This window comes from Vanacampus margaritifer, chromosome 15 (genome assembly GCF_051991255.1).
Source record: "Vanacampus margaritifer isolate UIUO_Vmar chromosome 15, RoL_Vmar_1.0, whole genome shotgun sequence".
NCBI lineage: Eukaryota > Metazoa > Chordata > Actinopteri > Syngnathiformes > Syngnathidae > Vanacampus > Vanacampus margaritifer.
Genome location: NC_135446.1, coordinates 8184103 through 8192390, shown reverse-complemented (window position 1 = coordinate 8192390; position 8288 = coordinate 8184103).

Here is an 8288-nt window from a genome sequence, read left to right as displayed (position 1 = left end):
CCGCCCTTCAAGATAGTATAATAATATTGTAAGTCCTCTGTAATCTTCGCACTTGTGAGAGGCTACAGCCATTGTCTGTAACTCACTTGTGCCCGGAATATTCTGTACAAATAAAAGCTTCAAAGGAACTGTTCATCGTCTCCAGCCTGTATTCGGATAACCAACATTCTCACTACCTGAAAGAAAACGAACATGCGGAGGAAAAGATCTACTCCACAACACTATCTATCTATCTATCTATCTATCTATCTATCTATCTATCTATCTATCTATCTATCTATCTATCTATCTATCTATCTATCTATCTATCTATCTATCTATCTATCTATCTATCTATCTATCTATCTAAACAGTGAGGTGTGGTTGCTTTCAGTGACAGTTTGAAAACAGCATATGGCCTTCAATCAATCAATAGCCTGTTTTTTTTTTTATTACACAAGGATTTTTGCTATTAGTAGGCTGCTCTGGTCCCTATCACCCACAAATAGCAGGAGCACATTGTATAGAATATATATTGTGGTGATATTTATTTTTATTTAGTTTTCATTAGCATACTCGGTATTGGAGTAATCCAAAAGTAATGCAAAGTAATCAAGTTACATTACTTTAATATTATGATACATGTATATATATATATATATATATATATATATATATAACGAGGCTGGATATAGAAAGACATTCTGCTTCTGCCCACTAGATGGAAATATTGCAACACGCGTGCATCACCTGTCCAGGCTTTGATGGTTGAAGTGGCATGCAATATTTTTGTGTGTGTGTAACGTCTTGTAAAAAAAAAAAAAAAAAAGGAAGCCATCTTGCCATTAGCACAGCGGGTGGCCCCCCCTGTCCACGCTTGTACCAAGAGAGCTCTGACAAGTAAATTAGGAGTCTGGAGAAGATCACATACACGTTTTCCTCCAAATGCACTTTTGATGCAACAGTCCAAATCATTTGTGTGCAATTATTCGACATATAATTAGGGAGGGAGCGCAGCAAACATGGAGAGACACATTTGGCATGCCACCCCCTTCAATTTTAAAAGATGCATCTTACATATTTTAACATCATGTTGAAAACAACAGCAAGCAATCACAAGACACCCTCGTTTATTATTTTGTGACTAGCAGATGAAGAGCTGCTGGGTCAAATTGTCTGAAATAGCTAACCCAGCGGCAATGCTGGGTTATTTATACCCAGTGCATTTGGATGAGTATTTGACACATTATGGTGGTTCAAGATTTTGATTTAAAAAAAAAAAAAGTACCTGTCCCATACTGACAAGTTAACGCTGCTCAGTATTGCTGGGATTAAAAATAATACACACTAAAAGCTGCTTAAAAATAACGCAATTAAGGAGTCAAAAACCGACCATTACTTGTGTCAGGTCGACCCATTTTTATGTCAAAAGCAACACAATTGATTCAAATTCCAGTGAGCGGGTAAGCAAAGCAACCCCAAGCCGGTGTGGAGCATGTTGTTGTTTGCTCTTCTGCTTCCTTCCAACATTAGTTGAAAGTCATTATTTCCTCTCATTTGGAGCCTTTTAAGGTACTGCGAGAGGCTTTTTGGACGTGAGCTGAAAATGAACAGAAGAGAATGCTTGGGCTGATTCAATTAAGGTCTGTTTTGTCTCATTTGAATAATGCGCTTTCTTTACAGCCAGTCTCCTTTCAGCACTTGACCCGGGAAGGACACAAACGCCATTTTGATTAAACACCTCCATTAATATTTGAGTGGATTTAAGATTTATTTTTGACTTGATAATTATCATTCAGGATGGGGCCTTTTTTTCTTCTTTTAAATTTGGAATTTAAGTGTTGCTGGAGAAGAAAACATGTTTCATTTGGAAGGAATGATCCATTTTGCAGCCAAAGCGCCCCTCACCACCCACTTCACAAATAAACTACAGCAGTGAATCGACAATTTTTTACAAGTGCCAACTAAAACATTCTTAGCGCTCCTAAGGGCTTTTCAAAAACATGTAACATTATGCAGAATTTCACAAATACTAATGTTCGTAAAAAACAAACAGTTAAAAAAAGAAAAGTTAAATACAACTGAACTGTACTTAAAAGGTACATGATCTCCCCTCCATCCATCCATCCATCCATTTTCTTGGCCGCTTTTCCTCACTAGGGTCGCGGGGGTGCTGGAGCCTATCCCAGCTGGCTTCGGGCAGTAGGCGGGGTACACCCTGAACTGGTTGCCAGCCAATCGCAGGGCACACAGAGACGAACAACCACACTCACATTCACACCTAGGGACAATTTGGAGAGTTCAATTAACCTGCCATGCATGTTTTTGGAATGTGGGAGGAAACCGGAGTACCCGGTGAAAACCCACGCAAGCACGGGGAGAACATGCAAACTCCACCCAGGAAGGCCGAAGCCCGGACTCGATCTCACGTCCTCTACACTGGGAGGCGGACGTGCTAACCAGTCAGCCACCGTGCTGCCTGATCTCCCCTCATTTATAAAAAATAATGCTTGACAAATTTCATTTTGTTTTGTTCAAAAAATTTGCAATTGCTTTGCAAATCACTAGAGGGAGCATGTGTACCATAGGCTCCCTCCACACGTTGAGAACATCAATAAAGGTTAGCATTGGTCCCTGAAGGTTGGGGGGCATTTCTATAAACTGGATGGGCCGTGAGGAGCCCAACAGCTGCCTCAACCGCCACCCAGAGGCAACATTTAGGTCACATTAGCCTGTCGAAACTGCTCGCGGCACTGACATGAACCCACTCAAGCGCTTTAGGACTTTCCTGGATGGCAGCAAGCGCATGTAACCTGCGAGGTATGCTTTTCAAGCTAAAATCAACAATGTTGCTCATGTCAGTCCAGTCATCCTTAGGACCACAACTCAAGGCTAGCGGGCCAGATGCAGTTCTCGATCCACGTTATTTTATGTAGCCCACCAAAGTCACTGTTTTTCCTTGACTTGTGTTCAAAACTAGAGTTCTCACACCAAACATATTAAGTCGGGACCAAGATAACCCCCAAGATGCTGTGCGTTTCTAGCTTCACGCAGACGGATGTCATCGCTAACAACATGGCAACACAAAACCCAACATCCACATTCACATGCTAGAAGCAGCACAGCTGAGAAAAAAAGCTACACACAATGAAAAAAAAAGACTGTTGGGTGTTTCATGAAACAAATATTAGAAATGGTTGTCAATGTAGGTCAGTGCAAGTTGGAATTGTGTTTAGAGGAGCAAAAAAGGCCTCGCCAGCCATGACAGTGCACCAGGAAATAAAAATACTGCTTTTACAAGCTGATTCAAAAGGCCATAGAGGACTAAAAACACATGGCCAGGTTATTGGATTTTTTTTAGGGTTAGACGTTCATCCAGAGTGATTATGTAAGACCAAATCATCGGATCGGTTTTGCAAATCCCATCAGCTTCATGCATGAGCGTTGATCCGTGGCTCTTTTTCTGTTCCTGAAAAGGCAGAGAAATTGGAGAGAGAAGCGCGCGCGCTGCAGATGATGAATCCCCCTCTGGATGTCATCCTTTCCGGCTGAGTGCGTCCAGTGGGCCAAAGCCAGGTCCTGGAATCTAGCTAATGAGACACACCCCCGAGGACTCCAAGCAGCCCATTGGTGGAGCGTCAGGCAGCGACTGGGATGATTGGCTGGCACAGCAGCTGTCAGGGAGCGTTGCAAATCAAGTTTACAGCTTTCATGAGCGAGAATGGCGACTATCTCTTTTTTTTTAACCACTAAAATGCATGAGAAGGCCAAAAGATGAAGTCCAGTACAAAAAAAAGTAAATGTGGAAATGTGTCAATTTCAATATCCCTGCTTGAAACGGTGCATATTGCTGATGCTTATTTAAATCCTAGCCCTTCACCATTAATTATAAACTTTTGACACTACCACTCCAAAAAAAACAAAACATCATGACCAACATTAAAATACAGAAGCAGAGATGGGTATTGTGTCAATATTGACGGATTTTCCGTCAGTCGTCAATGGTGAAATACCCATTTTGCTGACAAATGACTCGATGTCCACTTTGAATGACGTTTATGTATACAGTATTTTTTGTTTACACGTGTATGTTCTGTATGTAAAGATAACGCATACATAGTTCCTTGGCAAAGCAGTGCTTTCTCTGAAATACTGTCCTTCTCTTTGTGATCTTTTGTGTGGTTGAATGAGTAATAACATCTCGTGCGAGAAAGGCTCTACTCTCCCTCGCTTTGATTTCTTACGCTGCCGAGAAATAAATAATAAAGACCTATCTATATATGTTATTTATTCAGGAAGATATCTGAAAGGACAATGAGAGCAACTTGCTGACATGAATAAAACAGCATTTGTTACGATATGCCAAAGTCGCAACCTCTCATCCGGAACGTCCTGCGCATATTTTAGAGTATGACTGCTTTGAACCGGAAGTGTGAAGAACAATTTCCCAGATTGTGGCGATTATTCAGATAGAAACTGCCGCGACGGGCAGGAAGCATGAAAACGAGCCCCACAGACCAAACTTGACCTGACGGCACGTGTTGAAGTCATCTGACAAGTGATGGAGGTTGTGAGCTTGAGCAACGTTGAGCTTCTCCATCTCCGTGGGCTCCTTTGCACCATGACGGGAGGGGGCCAGGGTTCAGCTGGAGGTCAGGTTGTACGATGAGCATTCGATGTCCTACGCGAGCGCCCTTTGATCAGCTCATGGTGGCAGATGCCTGCGGGGGCTGAAGAGGAGCGAGCGTGGGCGGAGGCTCCGACCAACTGGGAGAACCGGGTCACCGAGTCAGTGTGCATCATCGTGTTTTGCCTAAATAATCAAAGCTCGCCAGTTTGTCCGAATGGCCGGCAGCCAGGGTCAGGAGTTCACTGTACGGCACCTAACGAAAAATAAGATCCCACTTTGGCTCTATTACCTTCATGAAAGTTAGATGGGCGGAGGTGAGGAGTAGATGAAGTATTAAATATTCATTGGGTGGGGGCATAAATACTACTTGTGCTTTGACCAAGGTGCAGTCAAAACAGTCAACGTTTTGAAAATAGATTTTCTTTCTGGGGGAATAGAACTTACGCTTACTTACACTTGTGTTGTAGTACAGATAGTCTTACAACAAAATATTCGGTAAAAGCACTGATTCAGCTCCTTTTCTTGAGCTACATTCAGTTTGGCCGCTCGTATCCGGGATCTTGTTCCTTTGGTCATAACCGACAGCTCGTGACCGAAAGTGAAGGTAGGAACGTTAATCGATAAGTACATTTTTCTTCACCCCGACAGACCGATAAAGAGTCTACATCACTGCAGACGCTACACCGATCCACCTGTTGATCTCCCGTTTCATTCTTACCTTAATCGGGAACAAGCCCCCAACATCACCAGACACCAACATGCCTTGGCTGCACCTAGAAATTCTGACCGTAGCCCTGAAAGATCTGAGCAGAATTGGTGACAAAGGCCAGCCTTCCAGTCCAACTTTCACTGGAAACAAATCCGACTTACTGCCGGCAATATGGACCAAACTCTGACATTGGTGGTACAGGGACTGAACTGCCCATGTTAGGGCATCTGGTACCCTGTACCCCAGGAGCAACTCCCTCAAGATACCCCAGGGGACACAACTGAACGCCTTCTACAAGCCCACAAAGTGTAGACTGGGTTGGGTCCACTGTTCCACAGCTAGGACAAAAACAACAGCGCTCCTCCTGAATCTGAGATTGGACTTCCCGATGGACCCTCCTCCCCCAGCACCCCTAAATAGATCTATGGGAGGCTGAAGTGTGTCATCCACAGTGTTGATGGTGGACCAGAATTTCTTCCAAGCCCTCTCAAAGTCTTCAAAGTCAAATGCGTTGCATTGGTCGGGGGGGGATGGTTGAATGGTGCGGAAACAGCTCTCATGATAATGGCACTTGACTGTACGTGCGCTCTTTGCCTGTAAGCAGCTGTGCCAAATCAGCTCTCTCCTGCGAGCATGACATCATAAAAAATGCACACGGCGGCATATGGCGTGCCGAGCTGCGTTAGCGACAATATAGCTTACGACGCTCGCCAATCCATATCAATTACTGATGGCACAGGGGTCAAGAGTTCATGCCGGAGCTCTCCACATCTGCCCTTGTTGTCATGGAAACTGCACGCTGCCACCTAAATGAAGGCATCGACTGTAGCGCAATTTTTATCAGCTTGTACCTTCCCTTCAGTTCAGAGCATTTCGGGGAGAACACGCACTGTGCACGAGCTTGACACAGAGGCTGCAGTTACGCTTTATTTAGGTCAGAGGTGGCAGTCTTGAGTAAAAAAGTGACAAACTCTGCAATGCACCTTTAAAGAAATTTAGTAACATCATGATTTTTTATTTTACATGATTTAAAAATTGAAATGAAAATGACTCAGGAATTGATTTAAATATTCAAATGTAGCAAAGAAAAAAAAAGAATGCTTCACTATATTGCGAATTTTTTAGAGATTATTGAACTCTGGGCTCCAGTTAGAAAATCAAAAAAGCTCTGACAAATGAATAAAATATTTGAAGAGCAAACAAGTGACCTTAAAGCTGGTTTTCACGCCATGCGCGTGGTACCACTAACCCTTCAGCGGCATCTGGTGAGTGTGGATGTTCTATCAATTTTGAATGTGACGCCAAAGAGAAGTCTATTTTTTTAATAGATATTTTTTATAGCCACAACGGTGCATAGCATACGAAACCTCTCATGGAAGCAAAACGTTCGGACCAGCGTGACCCAATTCTGTTGTTGGGTGACTTGACCTCTGTTTATGACGCCGTGTGTGTGTGCTCCTCCCAAGGACTGTTTATGTGTGCATACTTCACCAAGCTTCAATTAAGGGTGACAAATTCACGTGAAGTCGCTGCTGATGTCTTCACATGCAGAAAAATCACCTTTTTTTTCTTTTTCAAAAAGGTCACGGTCGCCTTTCAGTATTGAGCTGTGTGTTGCGTTCATGTTTTACTTAATTAGACACTTCTACAGTCAGATATTTGAGAAGCATCACATTTATTTCATTCTAAAGGGAATCATTGTAATGATAATAATCATGACCACAATTAGGGTGTTTGTGAATAATGAAATAAATTATTCATGGTATTGGAGATAGGAGGGCCAGGTTTTAAGGACCATACATGTCAAAGGAATAGTTTAACAGTTTCTCTCTCTCTCTCCTAGAAACAACATCATACAGTAGGTTTCTATATACACATACTGTACATGTATACTTAGTATTTGTTTTGTCATTTTTGTGCTTTTTTTGGACAATATTTTTTCAAATCATTTAATTTGTCGTAATTGTGTACAGGAAATATAAAATGTTTTTCTTTTTACAATTTTTTGTTATCATTTATAATATTTGTTTTGAAGCTATTCTTAAATAGTTTTTCATTAGCAGGAACGAGGGCACCATTTTGTTTAGAGGATTAAGCAGCAGCTCAGCGACGGAAGCTTCAGTGCAACACAGCCCGAAAGTAAGACGGGGAAGGAAATTAAGCTGTAAAATGAGCCTGAACGAAATTCCTACTGAAATCGAAGGACTCCAGGACCCAGAGGCCGCAGGGCAGCTGGGTCCCTGCGCGCGGTGCATTCACAGTTCAACGGCATCTCGACCTAAATGCAATGTGACGGGAGAACCTTTACTGATGCAAGCGGCAGTGTAGTATCAGGGAGGGCTGACCGAGCTGTGAACCGCCCAGCGAACACGGAGCAAATTAACATCAGCAGAAATAGCTCCGCCGCACAGCTCCGTCACGGCCCGCACAACAGCGCCAGGGGAGGTCGATCGGGCCAATCGGTGTGTCGGAACTCTGAAATTGGTTGCTCGCAGTATCGCCATATCAATCTAATCTGCCCTGGGCCTTCAGAATCCGCAGTGTCGGCCGATGTACCTTAAACTATTAGCAACGGGATTCTTTTACCCTTTCATCAGATGTCTGTTTTGCCTCATAGATCCAGCAAGCTGGCCCACATTAAGGTCAGCATTTTTCTGTTCCCTGATTGGTTGGACAGAGCAAAAGTTTGAAAAAAAGGTGGGTGCAGCACTGAATTTTGAGCATCCATCATTCGGCACTCGTCAGTCGGGTCCCCCTTCATGGTCAATCTGTCAATACGTCAAGACCAACCAAACTGTCATCATCAATGTTATCTTAAACACCCTTCAGTCATTGCTAAATTGTAGTCGCTATTTTAGGACAGACACTATTTTACGCTTGCGTATTGCCAAATCACATTTTGTCACCACTATTTTCGATTGAGATTGTTCATGTTACTACTGTTTCTCTCACTAATGTGCTCACGGTCAT